The 27,109-nt window shown below is 41.1% G+C and overlaps 1 protein-coding gene across 5 annotated transcripts in view; it reads right to left on the bottom strand.

Moving 5' to 3' along the window:
* The window catches only part of elavl2 (ELAV like neuron-specific RNA binding protein 2), a 53,369-nt gene extending 35,057 nt beyond the window's left edge, over nucleotides 1-18,312 (bottom strand). The window contains exon 1 of one of the 5 annotated variants that reach the window (XM_036958292.1): nucleotides 17,869-18,312. The gene's annotated coding sequence lies outside the window, so the exon portion shown is untranslated. Of the gene's footprint in view, nucleotides 1-15,934; nucleotides 16,093-17,868 lie in introns of those variants that run through there. The other 4 variants (XM_036958293.1, XM_036958290.1, XM_036958291.1 and 1 more) reach the window with 4 other exon arrangements.
* Nucleotides 18,313-27,109: the final 8,797 nt, after the last annotated feature.

The raw sequence follows: 27,109 nt of genomic DNA, 5'->3' as shown, positions 1-27,109 counted from the left end.
AAAAATGTAATTAGCAACGTATCGACAGCCAAGCTGTCTTCATCAGGGTAGACAAGGCTGTCCAAGCCTTGCTACATCAAAATCACTAATAATCAAAGTGGATACGTTTCGCCACAGTCGAAGTCTGAGGAAGGTCCAGTTCAACCACAACAAAGCATGACAGATCTCCCTCTGGAGACTATGGTATTACAAATTTTAAAAAATTATATATATATATTTTTTTTGGAAAGCTGTAGTCAAATGGAAACATCACCTAGTTAAAAAATAAAATAAAAAATCTTTAACTGCTATAAATGTAACCAGAAAACAAAGCTAAGCATGACTTGGAAAAAGGAAACCTCTCAAAGCAGTGGAAGTGTTAAATCACTGACCCCCCCAAAAAAATAGAGGCAACCATTTCAAAGGCTGTTACAGTTCATAGAATTTATTTTTTTTTTAAATAAAAAAATTCTCATTGGTCAATTAAAATATATTAATTAGGCCCCAAGCTATGGGGATGTCACATGACTGGGAATACAGATATATATCGGTTGGTCAGATACCTTAAAAAGGTAGGGGTCAGGTGGATCAGAAAACCAGCCAGTATCTAGTGTGACCATATCTAATGCAGCGTCACACTTCCGTCACATAGAGTTGATCAGGCTGTTTATTGTGTCCTGTGGAATGTTGTCCCCCTCCTCAATGGCGGTGCGAATTTTGCTGGATATAGGAGGGAACTGGAAAACTCCGTCGTGGGAGTTGATCCAGAACATCCAAAACATGCTCAATGGGTGTATGAGTATGCAAGCCATGGAAGAACTGACATTTTCAGCCTCCCGGGAATGTTGTACAGAGCAGTGCGACCTTGGCCCGTGCTTCACCATGCTGAAACATAAGGTGATGGCGGCAGATTCAGGATCTCAAGGTATCTTTGTGCATTCAAATTGCCATTGATAAAATGCAATTGTGTTCATTGTCTAGCTTATGCATGCCCCATACCATAACCCCACCATGGGGCATTTTTTTTCCCACAATGTCGACATCAGCAAACTGCTCGCACACACGATGCCATACACGTGGTATGTGATTGTGAGGCCGGTTGAAGGTACTGCCAAATTCTCTAAAACGACATTGGAGGCGGCTTATGGTAGAGAAATTAACATTCAACAGTGGACATGCTTGTAGTCAGCATGCCAATTGCACGCGCCCTCAACTTGAGACATCTGTGGCATTGCGTTGTAAGAAAACTGCACATTTTAGTGCCCTTTTATTGTCCCGAGGACAAGGTCCCCCCCTGTGTATTGATGATGCCGTTTAAGCAGATTCTTGATATGCCACAGCTGTCAGGTGGATGGATTATCTTGGCAGCGATAAACAAATGTCAAATTTTGGGGGGGGGAGAAATAAGCTTCTCGTTCGTCTGGAACATTTCTGGGATCTTTTATTTCTGCTCATGAAACCAAAACACATTACATGTTGCGTTTATAATTTTTGCTCAATGTACATGTATCAAGCGCTACTCAGTTTAGTGCAAACATGCAATCAGCACACATGGGCTCTTATCGTGAAGTCACTACCTTTGCGACTAATAAAACCAATGCAGAAACACAGTCAAAAATCGTAATATGGTACAGTTATGTCTGAGCCCTGATGACCAGCACGCTCTAATTTACACTTACATTTCAATATGATGTTTAGGATAATGACAAGTCAATTAATGTATGCATTTCTTTAAAATATGAACACAAGACTAAGCCCCTGTGTCGCATTTTAAAAATCAATATTTTATTGGTAGGAACAGGACCGTTTGAGCTCTTGAAGTCACAACTGCAAAATGGTTCGATGCTCAGGGTAGTTTAATAGACACGAGAATCTGCAGCCCACTCAAATACATGCACAAAAGTGCAATCCAGAAGCAATGTTGCCACTGGCAACAGACCGACATCGAACTATGAAAAGACAGCTTGCTTTGAATTGTTTGAAACAAATACACTTTAAAATCAATGGTTTATCGTCTCCCCATGAACTCCAATAGTCACTTATGTTTACTTAGCCGGACAAAGCTGAAAAGAATAAAACACCTTCAGTTTTACCCATGACTCTTAGCGCTGTACATCATAACCCACATGATGTACCTTAACACATCTCAATTGAAACTAACCTTTCTGTATTTACCCATTGGCTACAAGTGTTCGAGGAAGATTACATATTACTAAATTTAGATGAGACAAAACCAAGCTAGCGTGTTTTCTTGTTAGATAACTATAGTTGAACAACAGGTTGAAGGTTAAGTTGTTAGACGGTAGCATTTCTAATGAATATTTAGAGTATTATCACAATGCATGTTTCCCCTAGATTTATGTTTCAGGCAGTCAAAAAAAAAGCCAAAGCCAGCAACCAGGACAGTCAACCTAAAACCAACAGAGTATGCCAAACTTCTACAGTGAGGCAACATCAACAGGCTTTTAGGTAGTAATGTCCCCTCTACCAAGGTCAATGCTGTAACTAAACTAGGGCTCTACAGCTGACCGCACAGAATTACACAGCTCTTTACAACAGTAGTGGCAGTCACAAGGACACCATAATGAGATCAGTTAGGCTGAACATGGCGGGACTAGAATTATTTCCAACATGGTGTGTACTCTGGCTTTTCTGCTCTTAGTCATGCTTGAACAGCCCTTCATCTGACTGGTGTGGCTTTTATCATTAAATGGGTAGCCCTTCAGATGATCAAAACAATGGATTAATTTCATTTTCATCTCCAGACCAAATATCAATGTAGGGCCTACACTTCACCTCAAGGTTAATAATCCATTGAGTCGTTAGAATTTATACAAATTAAAAATATATTTAAAAAAAAAAGTTGACTGTCAGAACTGGCTGGTTTAATGAAAACACTTTTGGCCATGTAGTGTGTGTGTACGTGGAACATCCCATCGAACGGCTCATTACAAAATCACGGGTATAAATATGGAGTTGGTCCCCTCTTTGCTGCTATAACAGCCCCTGAAGAGTGGAGAAGGCTTTGCACTAGATTCCGGAACATCGCTGCAGGGACTTGCTTCCATTCATGAGGTCGGGCACTGATGTTGGGCGATTAGGCCTAGCCTGAGATCGGCGGTCCAACTCTTCCCAAAGCTGTTCGTTGAGGTTTCGGTCAGGGCTCTGTGCAGGCCAGTCAAATTCTTCCACACCAAATCGACAAACAATTTTTGTACGGACCACACTTTGCGCACGGGGGGGGCAATGTCATGCTGAAACAGGAAAGAGACTTACCAAAAACCATTGCCACAAAGTTGGAAGCACAGAATCGTCTATGATGTCATTGTATGCATGCTGTTGCGTTAAGGTTTCCCAGTCACTGGAACTTATGGGCTCAGCTCAAACCATTATTAATCTGCCACCAAACTTTACAGTTGCCACTATGCATTGGGGCAGGTAGTGTTCTTCTTGCGTCAGCCAAACCCAGATTCCACTGTCCCAAAGTCCAATGGCAGCGAGCGTCACACCACTCCAGTCGACGCTTTGCATTGCGCATGGTGATCTTAAGTCTTGTGCTTAGTCTTCCATGCTCAGCCATGGAAACCCAATGCATGAAGCTCCCAACAAACATTTATTGCGCCGACGTTGTGTCCAGACGCAGTATGGAACTCCGTAGTGAGTGTTCCAACCGAGGACAGAATTTTTACGCGCCAAACACTTCAGCAGTCCCATTCCGTGAGCTTGTGTGGCCTACCACTTTGCAGCTGAGCCGTTGTTGCTCCTACACTTTTCTACTTCACAATAACAGCACTTATGGTCGACCAAGGACGCTCTAGCAAAGGGGGGGGGGGGGGGAGACATTTGGCAAACTGCCTTTTTGTAAAGGTGGCATCCTATGACGGTGCCACATTGAAAAAAAGTCTGAGCTCTTCACTAAGGCCATTCTACTGCCAATGTTTCTCTTCGGAGAGGGCGTGGCTGTGTGCTTGATTTTATACACCTGTCAGCAACGGGTGCGGCTGAACTAGACAAATCCACTCATTTGAAACTTCACAAGAGCTCCATCTCATCTCCTAGGTTGACAGAAAACTGCCTTCACTCTTAGCTGTAGCCTCTGCAGAGTCCAACTACAAACTCCTCCTCCACATTTACTGGATTGGTTGAACAGTGCAGAAGAGAACCTCCCCCCCTCCCTCCCCAATGTAATGGCTGGAGCGGAATCAAATACATCCACCAGTTTCCATGCGTTTGATACCATTCCATTATTATGAGCCATTCTCCTCTCGGCAGCCTCCACTGAAACCTGGCTGATTTGTTAAGAAATAAATCCCATCAATAAATGTAAAAAAAAATACATTAAGCTGAGAATACCAAGAAAATCAGGTTGTAAAGTTAGGCACCGCTACCCCCCCCCCCCCCCCCCCCCCCCCCCCCCCCCCCCCCCCCACTCCGGTCCTCAACATCTTAACAGGCACCGTATTCACAGCAATCTAGGATCAGATTAGCCTTTTTAGATCATAAGAACCTGATCCTAGTTCAGCACTTCCGTGAAACACTGAATACAGGACCCCGACGTGTAAAACAATGCAACAGGTGAAAGGTAAAAGCCCATAATGCTTTCATACCGGTCACCCTTTTACAGGTCAGTGCGGACGAGAACGAGGGAATGAAGACCATTTACATATCAACTCGCTCTGCCCTAATAGAATGTTAACATTACGTCCCAACAAACACAAAAACAAACAAAAAAAAGCCTTGTCTCTCTAAATTGGGCCAAAACAGACAACGGTGCCACCAAACACCCAGGGAATGAAGGCCATTTACATATCAACTCACTCTCCCCTAATAGAATGTTAACATTACTTCAACAAAAACAAACAAAAAAAAGCCTAGTCTCTCCAAATTGGGCCAAAACAGACAACGGTGCCACCAAACACCCAAATGAAACACCCAAATGTTGAGGGAAGAAAGACTCGCTTTGTCACCTCCCATTCTTAGCGTCACCTTTAATTAGAAGTACAAAAGTATAAACATTGGCCATTGTCCCACTGGAGACAATGCCACAAGGCACAAATATTTCATTTAGATAAACACTTAGAAAATGGAACTTGGCAAGGCTCTGCCTCAAAATCTGTCCCAGTACAGGCTTTGTGCGTGTGCAGCCAACCAGCAGCCTCATCCCTGGCATTTGAGCATGGTGCATCTTGTCCCCCTGGAGGCCTTGCTGAGCAGTTCTTTAAAAAAAATAAAAACTCAGTTTTTTGTTTGTTTTTTTAAACCAGTGTGCTAGGCTAAACCCATCCACCTCCATTTTACCTCACTGAGCAGACTCCCTTGAAAAAGACTAATTAAAATGCAGCATGCTTAGTTACTGGTTCTCTTGAATCCCACAACCCTTTTCACACAGGGGGGGGGGCTATGCACGTCATGAAAACCAACTACACCTGGCAAAGACAGTAGAGAAAGCTTAATTTAAAAAAGGGGTAAATGTGTCCGTTTAAATAAGGTGAAAAGATGTCTACTTCTGACACTCTTACTAGTCAATATTTCATGACCAGCTGCCTTTAGAACCTAAACATACTGGCTCGGTCATATTATCATACAAAGTTAGTGTTGCACTACTGAAATCTGGCTCCAGGTTACATGTCGTTTCAGTTAGTCGGATTATGTACCTCTACTCAAGCCTGGTCTTGGAGGGCCAAAGGGGGGGGGGGGGGGTGCAGGTTGTCTCATTGATTAGTGTCCAGGCTAATTAATAGGGTTCAGAAGACACTTTGCTGGGGTGTTTAAGTGGGAAAGACATTCTACTGAATGAATCATGCCAGTTAATCAATAGAGACAGTGGGACAATGGCATCCTGTGGATGCTGCAATCCCTCTGAACTTTCGATTAGCTCCAAATGGACTGCTTTCACGACGGCAAAAGTTATCCATCGCCATTTCTACCCCTTACTAAAATACACTGAACAAAACTATAAAAATGTGACCATTTCAAAATACTTCACTGAGTTACAGTACATAGAAGGAAATCAGTCAATTGAAATAAATTCCTTAATCTCCTATGGATGTCACATGGCTAACATATGCAGCCGTTGGTCACAGATGCCTTATTGTTTTTTTTTTTATTAAGTAGGGGTGTGGATCAGAAAACCAGTCAGTATCTGGTGTGACCATTTGCCTCATGCAGCGCAACACATCTCCTTCGCATAGAGTTGATCAGGCAGTTGATCGTGGAATGTTGTCTCACTCCTCTTCAACGCCAAGATGATGATATTGGAACACATTGATCCGGAGCATCCCAAACTTGCGCAAATGGGTGACATATTTTGTGAGTCTGCAGGGCACAGAAGAACTGGGACATTTTCAACTTCCAGGAATTATGTACAGATTCTTGCGACATGGGGCCGAGAATCATCACGCTGAAACATGAGGTGATGGCGGTGGCTGAATGGCACGACAATGGGCCTCAGGATATTGTCAGGGTCTCTGTACATTCAAATTGCCATTGATAAAAATGCAATTGTGTACCATTACCCCAGCATTGGGCAATCTATTCACAACATTGACATCAGCAAACCGCTCTCCCACACGAAACCATACACGTTGTCTGCCAAAATTCTCTAAAACAATGCTGGAGGCGGCTTATTTTAGAGAAATGTCTATTCAATTCTCTGGAAACATTCCTGCAGTCAACATGCCACTTGTACACTCCCTCAAAACATGAGACATCTGTGGCATTGTATGGTGTGACAAAACTGCACATTTTAGAGTGGCCTTTTGTCCCCCAGCACAAGGTGCACTAATGCAATGACTGTTTAAAAATCAGCTTCGTGATACACCACACCTGTCAGGTGGATGCATTATCTTGGCAAAGGAGAAAAATGCTCACTAACAGGAATATGCACAACATTTGAGAGAAATTATAAATTGTGCGTGTGGAACATTTTCTGGGATCTTTAATTTCAGCTCATGAAACATGGGATCGACACATTACACGTCGAGCTTATATTTTTGTTTAGTACATACACACGTGTAGGTGGTGACTAATAACAGATATGCAGCTTTAAATTTTCCCCCTAAGAATAGACTCATTGTGCACATGATGCTTTTTTTATTTAATATGACAAAGAATTCTACCACTGCAGAATTACCAACTACAAAGAACTGCTACTAACATGAGAATCAAAAATTAAAAAAATAAAAAGGTGGCAAGATTTATTACAGCCTGTGATTAAATGCAATAAAAGCCTTTACAGAAATAACATTAGTTCCAACAAATACTTCCAGGTTAAAGTTCATTAATAAAACTTGAACTAGAGCTGCAACCCAGTGTTTTCCATTAGAGCCGGCCTTTACGTGGTCAGACTATATTTTTTTCCCCGACTTCATATTAACTTCGCTACTTCTCTTTTTAAAAGTTTAAAATTAGACGAGAGCGCTCGACAGACTAAGCTAGAATGAGCGATATGCATCTTCTCGCGATCTGTTGATAGGATAGGAAGGAGCCTGTCGAAGCAGGCGATGACAGGGAAACGCAGTCTGTCCTGCCTCCCGGGGACAATTTGTGGGTGTTGTGGTTGGTTGCAGTAAAATTTCTTTACACAGAGGAGAGGGAAAAAGCATGACCCTAGTGAATTTGCACATCCCCATGTAATGCAAGTGGTACCGATGAATCTAAACCCACTTAGCCTAAATTGTTGACACATTTTATTTTGCACGTTTCATACAGCCAGCCAGAGTTGTGGCGCAGTCTATTGTTGTCCTGAGCTGTGATTGACAAGTGAACAGCAAGTGTTGACTCTTTTTTTTTTTAAAGGTGTCCGATTGGATAGTCTCTCTCCTACGCCCCTTTCGCCGTTCAAATCCTGCAATGTGGATGGATACATAATATTATAAACTGGGCGGTTCGAGCCTCGGATGTTGATTGGCTGACAGTCTTAAGCTCCTTAAAAATGTGCATATGCTACTGGCCTAGAGGCCTAGACTTGTTGGCGATTACCTGCAAAAAAAACAATATGAAAACATTTGAAGATGGCAAATCACTGCAGGAACAGTAGGTAGTGGAGAGCCTCATTCCAAATATGACCATTACGGCCCTCACGGAATCAAGGCATTGAAACACGTTTCAAAAGTATTTCTCTTAGGGAACCAACTAAATGGATTGAAAATGAACTAAATTTGCCCAAGTGTATCATAAAAACATGAACAGAATGCATTCATGATTCGTACTTCCTGCAACTTTCTCAAGAGGCAATGAGAAACGTCGCCGTCTGCGATGCTCTCGTCTCCCTCTGTGTAGCCGTTAGCGATGACGCTAGTGAAAACAGGCTAACCTTATCAAAATGTTAACGACGAAGTAGCCTACCTGCCAGAATGACGATGATTATTTTAAAATCAATCTAGTGGGTACTTGCTTTGTAAACTCGACCATTAAATGTGCGCTACAAAACACATCGCTATACAACAACCGACCTCTCGCTAAGTGTGAATTAAAAATGTTAACTACACCCATAAATCTACATTCATCATATTTTTCCCCAGACCTTCAACATGGTCTCCTGGTTTAAACATTGTGGACAAAAAAAATATATATTTATATATTTGGGAAAAGCCCAAGATGGAATCATGCAAAAACTGATTTTATAGAGCCCAACCTAATGATAATTTATTAAATTTAGGCTACATAAAACCATAAATATATAATAAGACCGGGGCTCTAAATAAATAAAAACGTGGCACTGATACTCCCAACAAAGTAAGGAACACCAAAGAAAGATTTATTTTTATTGATTGAGATAACTACAATTCATATCGGCCCAATAAAAGGCTACTTTTGAAGCACGCGGTGGGCTAGAAACTAATATGTAACCCTGAAAATACATTTATTTATTATAAAGAGCCATAATGTTCATACGAATACCCGTCGTTGAGATTACAAAGTCATTTGTGGACTATTAGGTTGCCACATTGTGTAAAAGCACCATTTCTTGTTGAGATGCCATTTACATAGAAAATTGTACACCGTCTCTTTAAGAACATCAAGTTCTCACTGTGCCCCCAAATGTATGGATCTACTGTTCAGGTTACCAGGTTTAGCTAGTTAGCCAATGAGATAGCACGACTGAACAAAGAGGAAACAAATGGTTAACGGCATCGAAGCATGAGTAGTTTTAGAACAGCCCACTATGTAAAAAGCAGTCCCAGTGAGCCGCTATAGGAAGTTTTAAAAAATGTTGCGCTCTGTAATACAGGTCAGATCTGTTGACCTGGTTGAACTAGAAGGAGGCCGTCTCCACTGTAGTAATGGAGCGACCAAGACGCTAAACGACTTTGCATTTGCTCGTCTCTAGGGCACTCAACACTACAGCGAATCCACATGACAATAAATCATCATCTGGGAGACTTTTTCCCATAGTCGCATAGCCCAAAATAAAAAAAAACTCCTGGTCACAAAGCAAACTATCTAGTTGCATATGCCAGGTCGCAATTGTAAATGAGAACTTGTTCTCAACTTGCCTACCTGGTTAAATAAAGGTGTTCTCAACTAGCCTACCTGGTTAAATAAAGGTAAAATAAATAAATAAATATGCGACCAAATTGGTGGCACTTTAGACCACTGCTTAAGACTGAAAACCCTTTCAATTTAAACATTAATTTAATTTTTCAAGATAAAGGTGGGCCATTTACGCAATTTGTTTTAACCTTGACTAGGGGGCAGTATTTTCATTTTTGGAGAAAAACATAGTAAACGGGATATTTTGTCAGGACAAGATGCTAGAATGTGCATATAATTGACAGCTTAGGATAGAAAACACTAAAGTTTCCAAAACTGTAAAAATATTGTCTGAGTATAACAGAACTGATGTTGCAGGCGAAACCTGGTGAAAAATCCAATCCGGAAGTGCCTCATCTTTTGAAAGCGCTGCGTTCCAATGTGTCCCTATTGAGCAGTGAATTGTCTATCAACCAGATTACTTTTTCTCCGTATTCCCCAAGGTGTTTACAGCATTGTGACGTAGTTTCACGCATTTATGTTGAAGAATACCCGTAGGCGGCTACATTGCACAAGTGGTCAACAGATGGCTACCAGGGTGACTCTCGCGTAAAATACAGAGGTAGCCATTACTCCAATCGGTCCTACTGAAAAACGAATTGTCCCGATGGATATATTATCGAATAGATATTTGAAAAACACCTTGAGGATTGATTATAAACATTTGCCATGTTTCTGTCAATATTATGGAGCTAATGTGGAATATTATTCGCCGTTTTCGTGACTGCAATTTCCGGGCGATTTCTCAGCCAAACGTGAAGAACAAACGGAGCTATTTCGCCTACAAAAATAATATTTTTGGAAAAAAGGAACATTTGCTATCTAACTGGGAGTCTCGTGAGTGAAAACATCTGAAGCTCATCAAAGGTAAACGATTTAATTTGATTGCTTTTCTGATTTCCGTGACCAAGTTACCTGCTGCTAGCTGGACAAAATGCTATGCTAGGCTATCGATAAACTTACAAATGCTTGTCTAGCGTTGGCTGTAAAGCATATTTTGAAAATCTGAGATGACAGGGTGATTAACAAAATGCTAAGCTGTGTCTCAATATATTTCACTTGTGATTTTCATGAATAGGAATATTTATGTCCATTGCGTTATGCTAATTAGTGTCAGATGACAACGGTCCCGTTCACGGGATGGGGTCTCACTAGAGGTTAATAGATAACATGAACAGTGACAATTCATATATCTTGCAGTAAAAACTGTAAATAGGACTAATCAAGAAGACAGGTTTAATGTTCTCTTAGAAAATAGGTCTGATCATATATGCCTAGAGCCCTAGACGATACCCAAAACGACTAAATACACTGAATTCATACATTTAAAAAACTGTAAAAGTTGTCTTTCTACACTGTCACAAATTGTTTCTATCTGGGACGTACACGCGATAAAGTTCTCCATTTCGCTGTGTATTTCGGATGGAGAAAAAAAAACAAAAAAAATCTAACTCTGGGGGGGGCAAGCACTCATGGATCGGGGACGCCTGGCTGGCTACTCTATGTACTTGTGGAAAACCCTGGTAGCGTACGGGCCAGATAATTCCACTACACTAGGCAGTTTAGAGTTAAGAGCATGCTGTGGGAAAAGAAACCTCACCTTCCACACAAGCCACATCAAATCAAGGAATTGTTTTTAAAGAAATATGAGCAGGTACAGCAAATGCAGATTAAGGCAATTTTCTGTGAACAGAAAAAAAAAAAACTTTAATGGATTTAATATTTTCTGTTTTTCAGATTGTGAAAAACAGAGTAGCCTAAATACGTTTCTCTGGTGAGTGCTTTGCAATGACCACTGATTGACATCAGTGAGTGCATCTAGTTAAGTGTACAAATGCATTGCACAGACTTGCAGATATTAGCAGTAGGTTTCGCACTATTAGTTTACACTTAACGTAAGTCTACTTGGGTATGTGAGTTAAAGGGATAGTTCAGGATTTTGGCAGCGAGACCTTTTATTTACTTCCTCAGTCAGATGAACTCATGGTTAACATTTTTTCATTTGTCTGTGTGCAGTTTGAAGGAAGGTGCTAGCACAATTGCTAACTAGCGAAACCACCTAATGTCCTTCATACTGGACGCAGATACATAAAACCGTCATGCACGAGATCAGACTCTGGGGGGGGGGGGGAAGTAGATAGGCCTCATTTGCCTGAACTCAACGGCGTTCCATGTTCGAAGTATACGATATTTCTGAAAGAACGTTTCTGAAATCGATGCCGATGCGAAACAAACATCTGCTAACTAGATAGTCAGCCACCCACTTCAAAATGACGGCAAAAAAAACAGCCCCTCAGTGTTTCTCAGCTAAAATGACACTATTGATCTCTTAGGACTGCAGTTAGCACTTCATGGAAGGAGCATGCAGATGCACAGGCCGTACTAGACTACGGGAGAATCATAGTTTTGTGTTGATAAGGTCAGGGTGTTCCAAAGGGCCCTTTTCAGTGTGTGTGTGTGTGTGTGTGTGTCCTTGAACATTAATGCATAGCACTTCATCACTTACAATGAGCCCTGACATTTATTTTGTTCACGTCACAGGAGTAGCTACTCTACCACCACAAATTGGCTAAGACAACCAAGCCCCACACACACACACACACACACACACACGACTCTTGCTATTACAGCACTGCAATAGTTACAGAAATGGCACCTTTTGAGAGACAGGACTAAGAAAATACAACACACACACGTAAAGTGTTGGTCCCATGTTTCATGAGCTGAAATAAAATTCTAGAAATGCTACATACGAACAAAAAAAGCATATCTCTCAAAATGCACAAATGTGTTTCCATCCCTGTTCAAGAGCATTTCTCCTTTGCCAAGATAATCCATCCACCTGACAGGTTTGGCATATCAAGAAGCTGATTGAACATGATCATTACACAGGTGCACCCTGTGTTGGGGACAATAAAAGGCCACTAAAATGTGCAGTTGTCACAACGCCACAAATGTCTTAAGTTGAGGGGGCATACAATTGGCATGCTGACAGCAGGAATGTCCACCAGAGCTGTTGCCAGAGTTTAGAATGTTCATTTCTCTACCATAAGCCGTGACCAATGTTTTAGAGAATTTGGCAGTATGTCCAACCGGCCTCACAACGTTAGACCAAGTATAACCACGCCAGCCGAGGACATCCAAATCTGGCTTCACCTACGGGGGGGGGGAGCCACACGGACAGCTTATGAAACTGAGTATATCAGTCTGTAATAAAGCCTTTTTGTGGGGAAATACTCATTCTGACTAGCTGGGCCTGGCTCCCCAGTGGGTGGGCCTGGGCTGCACCCCTGCTCATTCATGTGAAATGCGTAGATTAGGGCCTAATGAATTTACTACTTCTACTTAATAAGCTAAATCATTTTACAAGCAAGTAAAACATTTTATATATATGTTTTTTTAAGTAAGCCCTAGGAGTTCTACTTGAGTGTGTGATGTAAACATTTATGAAAAAATAAATAAAGCTATTGCTATCTGCTTTGACCACTGCATTAGAAGGCAGAGAAGTTTAGTCATGGCTAAACAGCATCTGCTTCATTTTTGGGGGGGGGGGGGGGGGGACCACATGCCATGAGTTGAGGGTGGTCTACCATGACGCAGATACAGGTCCAAGGACACTGCGGCTGCTGGCCTTGGGTAATGACCTGCACACACTGTGGGGAGGGACACCTTGTGGCCAACATATAGCGCGAGGGCGTGAGCCCCACATACCATCTACACCACAGGACTCAACCTTCCTTCACTGCAGAGAGAAAGGAGATAGAGCTGGGACCTTGGTTTTGACCAGTGGTGATTGTAACACACGTCCTTAAAAAAAAACGCACATTTTGAAATTGTTCACATAAAAATGGGCAATTTTTGAACAGGAACTTGTTTCGAATTTTCAGGAGTAACATTTTTCAGCTGGAACCACCCACTGTAAACTAACCCATTTCTCTTGACAGGGCTGCACACTGACATGGCCTTTGGAAGTTCACTCACTCTCATGCGCTTTAAGCGTTCTGTCAGCAGCCTTTTATTTAGAAAAGGCTAAAATGTCTGGGCTCAAAAAGAAACAGCAAGACAACCACTCGTATCCCCTCTTATGTCCCTCACAGTATCTGTTGAAATCATGGAAGGAACATGATATATGAGGAAGGGAATTGCCCAAACAGCATCTTAGGCCAATGAATAACAGCAATTCTTGGAAACTTTTAGAGACTTGCAGGAAAGATTCAAAAAGAAAGTAGTTCAATTTATGTTCCCCGAACATCAACTTAAAAAATAGCAAGCAAATTCTAGTTTATATTTACCAACTACCACCTTGCCAATGAATTATTTTAAACCTATTTTTTATTTTTTTACTTTGTCCTAAGCCAGCATTTCCACAAACTTCAGGACCCCAAGGGGGTGCACATTTTGTATTTTGCCCTAAAACTACACAGCCGATTCAAATTATCAAAGGATGATTAGTTGATTACAGGAATCAGCTGTGTAGTGCTAGGACAAAAAAAAAAAAAAAAAACATGCAAACTTGGAGTCTGAGGACCAAGTTTGGGAATCCCTGGCTTAGTGTGGCAATATTGTTCAGGGAGAAGAGATGAGACTTGAGCTAGCTACAAGAGGGAAGCACTGAACCACGCCCTCCCACCACCCCTCCCTACAAGACCAGAGAGGACACATGAGTCAGCAGCCTCCTAGTAAATATTCACTGGCCACGTTTCCAGTTGCTTGCCTTGATGATTCGTAATCTATTCATGACCTTCTGACTGATTACTCACTGCAGACTGCCTACTCACTGGAAAACAAACGCCCGAGACAATGCTGAAGCATCTCGACAGACATTGCTTGTTCAGTACCCAAGGTCAGATAACAACCGTGAGCACTAGGGATGCCAACTGAGTGTTGTTTCGCTGGTCGAACTATAAGAAGACCAATAAGTAACAGAATCTAACAGAAAATGATAAACCACTAGATGAAAAGTTGTTTCCCCATGTGTCCATACACTACTTTCATGAGAGGTGTGGACAAATGGTATAACAATATGAGTGAACTAATGTCTAAATACAGTAATAACACGTTAGATTTTTAAGAAGTTCAGACATTGAACCCAGTTAGTTTCATGTGCTACTTCTATTCAAGCATATTCTGATTGGAGGCCGTTTCAGATTAATTATAAACTGGGTGGTTCGAGCCCTGAATGCTGATTGGCTGACAGCCGTGGTATAACAAAACCGTTTACCACGGCTATGTATTCGTAACGCTCAGAATTACATTGGTAACCAGTTTATAATAACGGTAAGGCGTTGCGTCATGCCATGGTATATTGGCCATATACCACACCCCCTCGTGCCTTATCGTTGCATTAAAGCATCCATGTGAGGCGTCAACCTGGAACACAGGCCTTACAATCACATGAGGGTGGGATGCATAATGTTATATTTTAATACCATAGCTAGCTATAAAAGATTGCAAGTTCGAACCAACCAGAACCAGCAATTACCTCAATAGCTGGAATATACCTCAATTAGGTGCGCGCTTCACGGAGAGGAATGCCACACTGCATGCAGGGAGACGAGAGCTGCCATTACAATTAGCTCATCTTTGCCACCTGCGTTAATTGCTCGAGTAACAAAATGTGCTGACCTCGCGCTGCATTACCAATCAATTGTCTCCTACATCGCGTGCTATGGGTGAATATGCACCCGTGATTTGTTATCTCGAGTCTGTGCATATAAACTAGATACAAGTACTAATATTAAATGTATTGACTGTGTGACAAGCCAACTCGTGGGTACACATCTTGATATGAACCGCATGACAATCTGCATGCCGGTATAACGTTACTGCATAGCCAGCAATTGACCCGTGGCTAATTAAAAACACGCTGCCTGTTTCAAATGGCCTTCAACGAAGCAGTAGACAGTCAACTATTTCAACCCAGGTTCCTCAGCCGACCGGTCACTAACTAACATTATAGCACTGCGTTGCCTATCAAATAAGTTAACCAGGTAACTAAACCCGTGACTGAAATTTGGTTAACTAGACTAACAGTAAGCGGGTTAACTAGTGTGGCCACGTCGTTAATATATTGTCTACGGCAGCTAACGTGACCTATTTAGTTAGCTGGCATACATTGGTTCACTTTCTAAATGTTAGTCGGCTACAATGGACTAGCTATCTGGACCAGTACAAAACATTGACTAACAACAACAAAAAAAGGGCAAAAACATCATGCATGTGCAAAATGTAGCCGGCTGACGTTAGAAAGTGAACCAATACATACTGTGGATAGCCACGCTGAGATGTCCCTGCAAAAGGTTGGCTCACGACCAAACTAGCTAGCAACTTTAGCATTTGAAAGAGCATGCCATTTTCTTTAGTTGTTTTTACGGTTTGGCTTCTTCGTTGGATACAGTAAAATATTATTTACAGTTCTTACCTTGGGTAATAAATACAGTTTTACAACAATTTGTATAATTGACGAAAGTCCATGCAACTAATGACCGGTCCTTCTCCAAAGTTTGCAAGGTCGAGAATGGTTGGACAGTGGCGGGAACGTAACCATCCTAAATAAAGCGACAAGATAGGCAGCCAATAGCAGAGTTATCTTACTTGGATTTGTAGGATTTGGAATATTCCACTTGTCAATCAGCCCAAATAGAAGGGAGGCACATTTTAATTTGCATCAGGTGCACAGACCATGGGTCATCCAGGTCCCAGACAGTAAAAGAAAAACTAGCTATTCATGAATCAAAATGAAGACCCTGTAGCCTAGTGCAATGAATTGTTTATTTTTTGCCCTCGTTTTTTTTATTATTTTTTTATAATTTGAAATTCCTTCAGTTTGACTAATTGAAGGGCCAATCTGCAGTAGCAAACAACAAAGCCCATTCCCGCCACTGTTTTTGGTTAACAGCTGAGGAATTCTTAGACAGATTCAATGGATACAAACACTGACCCTCCATGAAATTCAAATGATAGTTTTAAACCATGTTTAGGTCATAGTGTTTGTTTACAAACAATAGTAAACAAATGTATTCTGGGTTCTGATAGGGTACCACAGTTGACCTAAGGGGAATGTATCAATATTAAATAATCTATGGCTATATAATTCATTTAAAAGTTAAAATTGATGTATCAATCTCAGATTGCCCATTTAAAGCAGGGTGCAGGTGAAAGGATTGGGGTACTTTTAATTATGCTTTTAAAAATGGATAGAGCCCTTGAAAGTCCCACCACTGCATCTCTGATTTACGGCCTTTTTTTTTGAAGAAATCACAGGAAGATGGTGGCACCTTAATTGTGGAGGACCGCTTCGTTGTAATGGCTGGAGTAGAACGATATGAAGTACATCAAAACACATGGTTTCCATGTGTTTTGATGCCATTCCATTCTCTCCGTTCCAACCATTATGAGTGAACCTCCCCTCAGCAGCCTCCTTTGGTAGACATCCACCTGAATGTGGGTCTTCGTGGTGCATAGGCTAGTCTCAGGTAGTCTGGATTTAAATGCAAATCGCACGTGAATTCGCAAGCAAAATGTTTCACACCTTAGATCTACATCATCGATTCTTCAATTAATTCCAGGGCCTGTTTAAAATAGCCAATCCAAATCGTATTGTCAAACGAGTGAGTGCATAAATGACATGCGTTTAGTTGTACTTATCAATTCGTGTATTTAGGGATTAATGCACCAAGTTTTAAATCGATGAAGCAGGCAAGGCTACCACCAATCCATAGTTGACACCCCCCCCCCCCCCCCCCCAACAAAAAAAACTATGGCACTTTTTTTGTCGTGCAGTTTAGACCATAACCTATCCTAGTTACGTAGGATAGGGTCTGGGATTGCGACCCTAATCATGTAAAACTGGTAATAAGCTAAATAACCATCCATGTGCAGAGACCGGCTTACTTATCAGTAAATGTGTCACTCCCATTGTATAGAAAAGAAGACTACAGAATACATAACCAGTTTAACCAATACTATTGAAGACAACGCGCTGCCTATAGCCCATCAAATGCATATTGTAGTATTCACACTCGTGGCTTGGTTACCAATAAGACATGCGAAACCCAAAGATTCGCGTTCACCTGACACACATAATGTAGCTTGACATGGGTAGCAAAGAATCTAGGCGCAGATGGATTGATCTAATCGAGATATTCATATTTATGCATCGCAATTCTACACAATTAATCTCTGAAAAAAAAAATAGACCACAACGAAAATGTAACTGGAACATTTGGCTATGGTTCTCATGCGATGAGAGTGCAGGCTACGATATTAAACAATAGCCTACAATCATATTGTTATAAAACTTGGAAGTCACAAAATATCGATTTCACATAGGCTAATAATGAATAAATGTCTTACCGTTTCTACAAATGAAAGTTACGGACGTCCTTAGCCAAACAATCTCTTTAAAAATAGAGAATGAAGAAGACACTTGCAAATAGGCTATAAAAAGATGAATTCGGCCTTTCTCTTAGTTCAAACTTGGAAACATAAATCAACACATAAACAAGATAAAATGATTAAATTAAATATTTATTTAACCAAAATACAGAAATGAGTCCCTTTCAGCCAATGGATTAAATAAAATCAAAAATAACTGAAGAAATAAAATGAATCAAATAATTAAAAAAGCTGGCTTCTGCCTGTCTTGCTCTTTACAGGTTCACCACACAAATACGCGACATCACTAAGTGAAAACCAATGTAAGGAGGAGGTTGTCTTTAAAAGGAAGATAGTCCTGTCAGCAAATATATAGGGCCGTATCACAGCAACGCTATACCTCTCCGCTCTCGTTGTTTCATCCATTCAACCTACACACACGAGCACGCATGCACGCGGAAGTATACCCGGAGTAGCTCCGTCCACCGTGATGCATCGAGATGCCTGAATGTAATTGGCTATAACGCGTCCTCGTCGGGCTTCTCATTGGTTCTATTTGATGCCATTTAAAAAAGATCAAGTTTTTTTTTCTCCTTAATATGGAATTTGATGTCTAACAATACCGAATTGCCACATAATATCTGGCACGCAGGAATGACAAAATGTCTTGCTTGATAATTAATTTGTCGTGGATTGAACAGAAAAATACGCTTTAGAATCTTGCCGTTTTATAGGTTACAGTAAGATCCTTTACCTATTGAAAGAGTCGATCACGTAAGGACACATTTCCAACACGTGGGAACGTATTTTCAATTGAACGAAGTAGGCTATAATCTAAAGCCCCTCAACTTTTCGTTATTCGTTGAGGCATCTAAACTGCCAACTTGAAAAGCTGTGAAGTAAAGTCAATATAGCCTAGTCTACTCCGTGTGCCATAGGTCTACGATATTAAAATGCTATATCCTACAGATCTTTACTGCACATTATAAAAGCCAATATGTTGCACCAACGCAAAATAGTGTGTGGAATAAGAGGCATTGCTGTCGTATTTCCATGCACACCGCACGAAGAAATCCTGAAATCGGCATTCAGCCCCACAGCTTTCAGCACCAAGGACAGCGAACCAGAGTTCTGACAGAGAACACGAGGTTTTCCTATGCGCTTTGTACTTCCTAAGCGGGTGTAGACATTTCGCCTACTGCTTTCCCCACAGCGTTTTAGCTATGTTATTCATAACAAGGTGTACGTAAGCGTAAGCATTACCCCAGTACAAGTAGAAGTCACGTTTTCAAAAGATCTACATGTTGAATAGTGGATAGACCTACATTGTGCATCATAAAAAATGGTATGGATAACTATACTGTGTGTGGAAACCTACATAACCTATAATAGGTTATTGCCCCCAAACAACAGGTCCAAGACCTGTTTTGTTGTTTATCTGTGCAATGGTTAAAGGCAGGGCTAAGGGCGTGAAACATGATCCTAGATCAGCTATGAAAGGTCGAATATATAGGACTACTAAGTCTTTTAGTGATGGGCAATTCCAACACAGAATGATAATGACTCAGATTTTTCACTTTAAAATGTATGCCAATCAAAAACCAGTGATTGCAAAGTTAAACATACCATACAACTTTATCCACACAGACGACTTGTAAAGGCCCAGTGCAGTCCAAAACATGATTACCTGTGTTTCATATACATTTCCACACTATGAGGTTGGAATAATACTGTGGAAATTATGATAATGCCCTTTTAGTGTAAGAGCTGCTTGAAAAGACCATCTGGAATTTTTAAGGTTTGAGTTTTGGCCTGCCTGGTGACATCACCTGTCTGTAAATTAGTAGTCCAATAAGAACGAGAGTTCCAAACCTGTCTGCCAATAACAGCTAGTTTTCAGTGCTCCCCTCCCCACTCAGACCACTCCCAGACAGTCCCAGCAACATTCTTGCTTGAGAAATTGATCTTTGCTAAGAAGCTATTTGTTTTAAATTAAAATGGTCAAAAATAAACAAAATCACAGTAAGGTACTTAAATGTTACCCAGAAAAGATTTGATATTGAGATAAAAATGGCTGCATTGAACCTTTAACAATTTCCCCAGAACATTTGACAGAAACACATTTACTTGAAGAACAGTGCAGATGCAAAGTTTGGTAACAGAATGACGGCACCGACAGCACAATTGACACATTCTAAAGTGATAAATCTGAGTATCAGCATCACCCTGTGCATTTTTCATGTTCTCAAGATGGTCGTCAAGCAGGCCTACATAATATAAGCCTCGTCTGCATTTACATCAGAATTAATTTGAGCACTCAGTGTTTTATTTAGGTAATGCAACCTGATGGTAATTCGTCAAAGTGCTGCACGTTGCTTTGTTGTACTGAATGACAATTTCAAATTGCATCAAAAAGTTCCACTGGCACAGCCATAACAGTGAATTATGTTACACAATGGCCTCGTTAAAACACTTTAAGAATACATTTCTCCTTTCTGCTTTCCTTAACGAAATCCTTGTTGTGACATGGCTGGATTGGTTGTGTTTACACCTATCAATTTGTGCTCAATCTGGGATTAGTTCATGGAAGGGAGAAAATAGTGTTTTAAAGCAGTGTTTCCCCAACCCTGGTCCTCCAGCACCCCAAACAGTACATATATTTTTATTTGAAACCCTGGACAAGCACGCACACACACACGATTCATCAAGCCCTTGTGTCCAGGTCTACATCTATAATTTGTACTGTTGGGGGTACTGGAGGACTAGGGTTGGGAAACACTTTTAAAAGTATTGAAATTGGACTATATTCTCGAATAGTTTAAAAGGACATTAAAAAAAAGTGCTGATAGGAAGATGAAAGAAAATCTGACCGCATTTTTAACAACAATTGTTTTTCAAAATGCTTCCCTCTTTCCTTGAAATAATCACAATACCCCCTCATAGATCTGTGATTACCTCAAGGAGACAAGAAAGGATAGATGTATTTGTGAAGGATTCTAACCAGGCCATGCGTCTTCCTCTCCTCTATCCTCGTGGTAGTTTATTCATCAGTGATCAGGAACGTCATTGGAGGAGTCAAATCAAGGTATCCACCCAACTGCTCATCATTGGAGGAGTCAAATCAAGGTATCCACCCAACTGCTTTTACCCATGACCCTCTCTGATTACACTCAAAAGGTTAACCCCACAAGTATATAAATATGGATGTTAGGTAGCCTAGTATTTAAGAGCATTGGTCACTGGTTCGAATCCCCAAGTCGACTTGGTGGGGAAAAAAAACATGTTGATGTGTCCTTGAGCAAGGCACTTCACCCTTTAATTGCTCCTTTAAGTCGCTCTGGATAAGAGCGTCTGCTAAATGACTCAAATGTGCAGTGCATTTGGAAAGTATTCAGACCCCTGGACTTTTTCCACATTTTGTTGCCTTAGTCTTATTCTAAAATGGATAAAAAATAACATTTTAAATCCTCATCAATTTACACACAATACCCCATTAAAACAAAGCGAAAAACAGGTTTAGAAATGTTTGCAAATGTATTAAAAAAATGACATAAGTATTCAGACACTTATAATGAGACTCAAAATTTAGTTCAGGTTCATCCTGTTTCCATTGACCATCTTTGAGATGTTTCTACAACTTGGAGTCCACCGGTGTTAAATTCAATTGATTGAACATGATTTGGAAAGGCACATACCTGTCTATATAAAGGTCCCACAAAAACCAAGCCATGAGGTAAAAGGAATTGTCCGTAGAGCTCTGACACAGGATTGTGTCGAGGCACAGATCTGGGGAAGGGTACCAAAAAATGTCCCCAAGAACTCAGTGGCCTCCATCATTCTTAAGTGGAAGACGTTTGGAACCACCAAGAATCTTCCTAGATCTGGCCGCCCGGCCAAACTGAGCAATCGGGGGAGAAGGGCCTTGGTCAGGGAGATAACCAAGAACCTGATGGTCACTCTGTGGAGATGGGAAAATCTTCCAGAAGGACAACCATCTCTGCAGCACTCCACCAATCAGACCTTTATGGTAAAGTGGCCAGACAGAAGCCACCACAAGATTCTCTGGTCTGATGAAACCAAGTTTGAACTCTTTGGCCTGAATGCCAAGCGTCACGTCTGGGAGACTACTCAAGATCGAGGGAAAGAGGAACAGAGCAAAGTACAGAGAGATCCTTGAAGAAAACATGCTCCAGAGTGCTCAGGACCTCAGACAGGGACAAAGGTTCAGCTTACAACAGGACAACCACCCTAAGTGCACAGCCAAGACAACGCAGAAGTTGCTTCGGGACAAGTCTCTGAATGTCCTTGAGTGGCCCAGCCAGAGCCCGGACTTGAACCCAATCTAACATCTCTTGAGAGACCTGAAAATAACTGTGCAGCCACGCTCCCCATCCAACCTGTCACTGTACATAGATTTTTCTATTGTGTATTTGACTGTACGTTTGGTTTATCCCATGTGTAACTCTGTGTTGTTGTTGTTTTTGTCACACTGCTTTGCTTTATAAATAAAGGTAAAAATAAAAATACAAATCTTGGCCAGGTCGCAGTTGTAAACGAGAACTTGTTCTCAAATGTCCTACCTGGTTAAATAAAGGTGAAATATATATATACACAGTGCCTTGCGAAAGTATTCGGCCCCCTTGAACTTTGCGACCTTTTGCCACATTTCAGGCTTCAAACATAAAGATATAAAACTGTATTTTTTGTGAAGAATCAACAACAAGTGGGACACAATCATGAAGTGGAACGACATTTATTGGATATTTAAAACTTTTTTAACAAATCAAAAACTGAAAAATTGGGCGTGCAAAATTATTCAGCCCCTTTACTTTCAGTGCAGCAAACTTTCTCCAGAAGTTCAGTGAGGATCTCTGAATGATCCAATGTTGACCTAAATGACTAATGATGATAAATACAATCCACCTGTGTGTAATCAAGTCTCCGTATAAATGCACCTGCACTGTGATAGTCTCAGAGGTCCGTTAAAAGCGCAGAGAGCATCATGAAGAACAAGGAACACACCAGGCAGGTCCGAGATACTGTTGTGAAGAAGTTTAAAGCCGGATTTGGATACAAAAAGATTTCCCAAGCTTTAAACATCCCAAGGAGCACTGTGCAAGCGATAATATTGAAATGGAAGGAGTATCAGACTGCAAGTCTACCAAGACCTGGCTGTCCCTCTAAACTTTCAGCTCATACAAGGAGAAGACTGATCAGAGATGCAGCCAAGAGGCCCATGATCACTCTGGATGAACTGCAGAGATCTACAGCTGAGGTGGGAGACTCTGTCCATAGGACAACAATCAGTCGTATATTGCACAAATCTGGCCTTTATGGAAGAGTGGCAAGAAGAAAGCCATTTCTTAAAGATATCCATAAAAAGTGTCGTTTAAAGTTTGCCACAAGCCACCTGGGAGACACACCAAACATGTGGAAGAAGGTGCTCTGGTCAGATGAAACCAAAATGGAACTTTTTGGCAACAATGCAAAACGTTATGTTTGGCGTAAAAGCAACACAGCTCATCACCCTGAACACACCATCCCCACTGTCAAACATGGTGGTGGCAGCATCATGGTTTGGGCCTGCTTTTCTTCAGCAGGGACAGGGAAGATGGTTAAAATTGATGGGAAGATGGATGGAGCCAAATACAGGACCATTCTGGAAGAAAACCTGATGGAGTCTGCAAAAGACCTGAGACTGGGACGGAGATTTGTCTTCCAACAAGACAATGATCCAAAACATAAAGCAAAATCTACAATGGAATGGTTCAAAAATAAACATATCCAGGTGTTAGAATGGCCAAGTCAAAGTCCAGACCTGAATCCAGTCGAGAATCTGTGGAAAGAACTGAAAACTGCTGTTCACAAATGCTCTCCATCCAACCTCATTGAGCTCGAGCTGTTTTGCAAGGAGGAATGGGAAAAAATGTCAGTCTCTCGATGTGCAAAACTGATAGAGACATACCCCAAGCGACTTACAGCTGTAATCGCAGCAAAAGGTGACGCTACAAAGTATTAACTTAAGGGGGCTGAATCATTTTGCACGCCCAATTTTTCAGTTTTTGATTTGTTAAAAAAGTTTGAAATATCCAATAAATGTCTGAAATGTGGCCTCTTGGCTGAACTGTATATATATATATATATATATTAAATGTATAAAAAACACCTGACAGAGCTTGAGGATTTGCAGATAAGAATGGGAGACTCTCCCCAAATACAGGTGTGCCAAGTTTGTAGCGTCATATCCAAGACTTAAGGTTGTAATCGCTGCCTAAGGTGCTTCAACAAAGTACTGAGTAAAGGTTCTGAATACTTATGTAAAATGTGATAGTCTATTTATTTATTTTATTTGCAAAAATGTCTAAAAACCTGGTTTCTGCTGTGTCATTATGGGGTATTGTGATGTCGTTATGGGGTTTTGTGTGTATATTGATGAGGGGGAAAAAAATCAATTTTAATCCATTTTAGAATAAGGCCGTAATTTAACAAAATGTGAAAAGGGGGTCTGAATACTTTCTGAATGCACTAGTAGGTAACTAACATTCCCTCTTAATAACATTGGAGAAGCGTTTGAGTTAACTGTACCTGTTAAGCAGCAAGTGTCCCACGTTGGAAGATATCTATAGACTGTAGACGGTTATTATTAAATTGGCAACCCTTACATCACAGAGCAGTTCCCCATAAAGTATTATATCCAATTGTTAGATGCTACGCCCCCCTCTTCAGATCAGTCACATGCTCCGTTATACTTCCTGTCTCTGTCAGCATGGCGCCCATACTGTGAGGCTGATTAGCTCGGACAAATAGGTAAAAATAAAACTTTTATTGGTCACATACTGTACACATATTTAGCGGGTGTATCGAAATGCTTCTGTGAAATGCAAAGCGAAAACACAACATGGAGTCTGTTAGATTTTTATTTGGGGGGGAGGTGTTAGCATCTAAAAATTGGATTAAACTGCTGTGGGGTTAAATCAGGGTCACACTGAGTGTTTCTTTGTAGTCTTAAGCAAATTGACTTTGAAACTAAAGTATATCCACCTCACACGCATGGTTATGGACTTAAAAAAAGAAGACACCTGTACCGTGTCAGATATAGAGTTGAAATGTATTCAATTTGCATCCCAATTTTACACTCTATATACATCACAGAAGACTGAAAAATAACGAAACTGTTTGACATAGAAACATCGTATGTGTTATTTAAAATAAAAATAAAAAAACATTATTAATTGTGAAATTGTGAAAAAATATGAATAACATTCCACCCATGAGGCAAAAGAGGGTGTTTTTGATCATTGACTGCAGGAAAGGTCTATGTCGCATGGATTGCTAGCGATATGCTCAGACCTCGTTCATCGAAGTCTACGATATGAGATATCAAAAAGTTTCTGATCTCAGTATTTTTAATACCACTGTTTAAAAAGGAAAACAAACAAACAAAGAGTTAAATGGACATATCCAGTCCTCTCACCACAAGTCATTGGCTCCATCCTGATTCTATGCCCTTCTCCCGAAGTTCGTACCTGCGCACTTTGTGTCATTAAATGGTGGGTCGTTCCTCCTCAAAAAGTAGAATAAAGAGGATTTCCACCACCTCAGATTGTTCTGAAATCGTTTCTGTTGTTGGAATCAAAATTAGCATTTCGGAAACATTCTTTGTTGAAAAATAACAAGATCTGAGAAATTAAGCTAATTGATTGCACCCAAATTGGCCATTTTCAGTTATAGGATTCATAGCGATCCAAGATGGCGTAGCAGTAGGACGTGTTGTCGTGTCCCTTGTATATATCGTTTGTTTTCGTTTCGTTTTCGTTTTTTTTCTTCACATATCTTTAAAACTTTTTGCTGAACCTCAACTTCTTCTAAATACTCTCCTGCAACCCGCCTCACCCAACGTAGCTTTTTTTTCCTAAAGTATTTATATTTACTTCGGATCTGGAACCCCTCAACTGAAGCTAGCCAACTAGCCAACTAACAACCAGCTTCAGCAAAACATTGCTAGCGGTCTTCAGCTAACCGGTCAGCTAACCGGTCATCAGCTAACCTTTAGCTCGGAAAGCTCTCGCCAGTTCGAACAACGCGACTCTAACCAGAGCATAACGGACCTATCTATTATTTTATTTTTATTTTTCACCCCCGGATTCCCATCGCAAACGGAACATTTTGAGCTCCTGGGCTACAATATCCAGACCCACGACCGGTCCATTGATGTCACCGCATGAAGAGGAATAAACAGACTCCCCCCATCGCGACGTCCCCAAAGGCTAACTCTCTAGCCCTTGCTATCTCCTTGCTTGCAAATTCGGCCTGCTAACTGCTAGCTTGTTTAGCCCGGTCCGCTAACTGCTACCGTGTTTAGCACCGTCTACTAACTGTTAGCTTGTTAGCACAGGCCTGCTAACCATCTGAATCGCCGCGTCCCAAACACTCACTGAACCCATATTTACTTTCTATCCCTTTTCGATTTTTAATTTGTTTATACCTTCCGGTAACCTGCCTCACCCAATGTGATACGGAACCGCTATTATCTTTACATTTTTAGAACACACTCAAGAACCTTCAGAAGCTAACCAGCTAACTGGCTACAAGCTATTTAGTCATTGTTAGTTTTCTAACCTGGATAACACTCGCCAGTCCAGCTTCCCTGCCCCATCCACCGCTGCCCCTTGGACACTGATCACTTGGCTACATAGCTGATGCATGCTGGACTGTCCATTAGTTCACGGTAATCCATTCTGCTTGTTTATGTTTTATCTGTCGGCCCCAGCCGCACTTAGGCTCTGTGTGTAGTTAATCCGACCCTCTCTGCCTAATCAATCGCCATTCTACCTGCTGTTGTTGTGCTAGCTGATTAGCTGTTGTTGTCTCACCTACTGTTTTAGCTAGCTCTCCCAATTCAACACCTGTGATTACTGTATGCCTTGCTGTATGTCTCTCTCAAATGTCAATATGCCTTGTATACTGTTGTGCAGGTTAGTTATCATTGTTTTAGTTTACAATGGAGCCCCTAGTTCCACTCTTTATACCCCTGATACCTCCTTTGTCCCACCCCCCACACATGCGGTGACCTCACCCATTACAACCAGCATGTCCAGAGATACAACCTCTCTCATCATCACCCAGTGCCTGGGCTTACCTCCGCTGTACCCGCACCCCACCATACCCCTGTTTGCGCATTATGCCCTGAATATATTCTACCATGCCCAGAAACCTGCTC

Source organism: Oncorhynchus mykiss, chromosome 21 (assembly GCF_013265735.2).
Source record: "Oncorhynchus mykiss isolate Arlee chromosome 21, USDA_OmykA_1.1, whole genome shotgun sequence".
Classification (NCBI taxonomy): domain Eukaryota; kingdom Metazoa; phylum Chordata; class Actinopteri; order Salmoniformes; family Salmonidae; genus Oncorhynchus; species Oncorhynchus mykiss.
The sequence above is the reverse complement of the archived record's forward strand: the minus strand, read 5'-3'. Positions and strand labels throughout refer to the sequence as shown.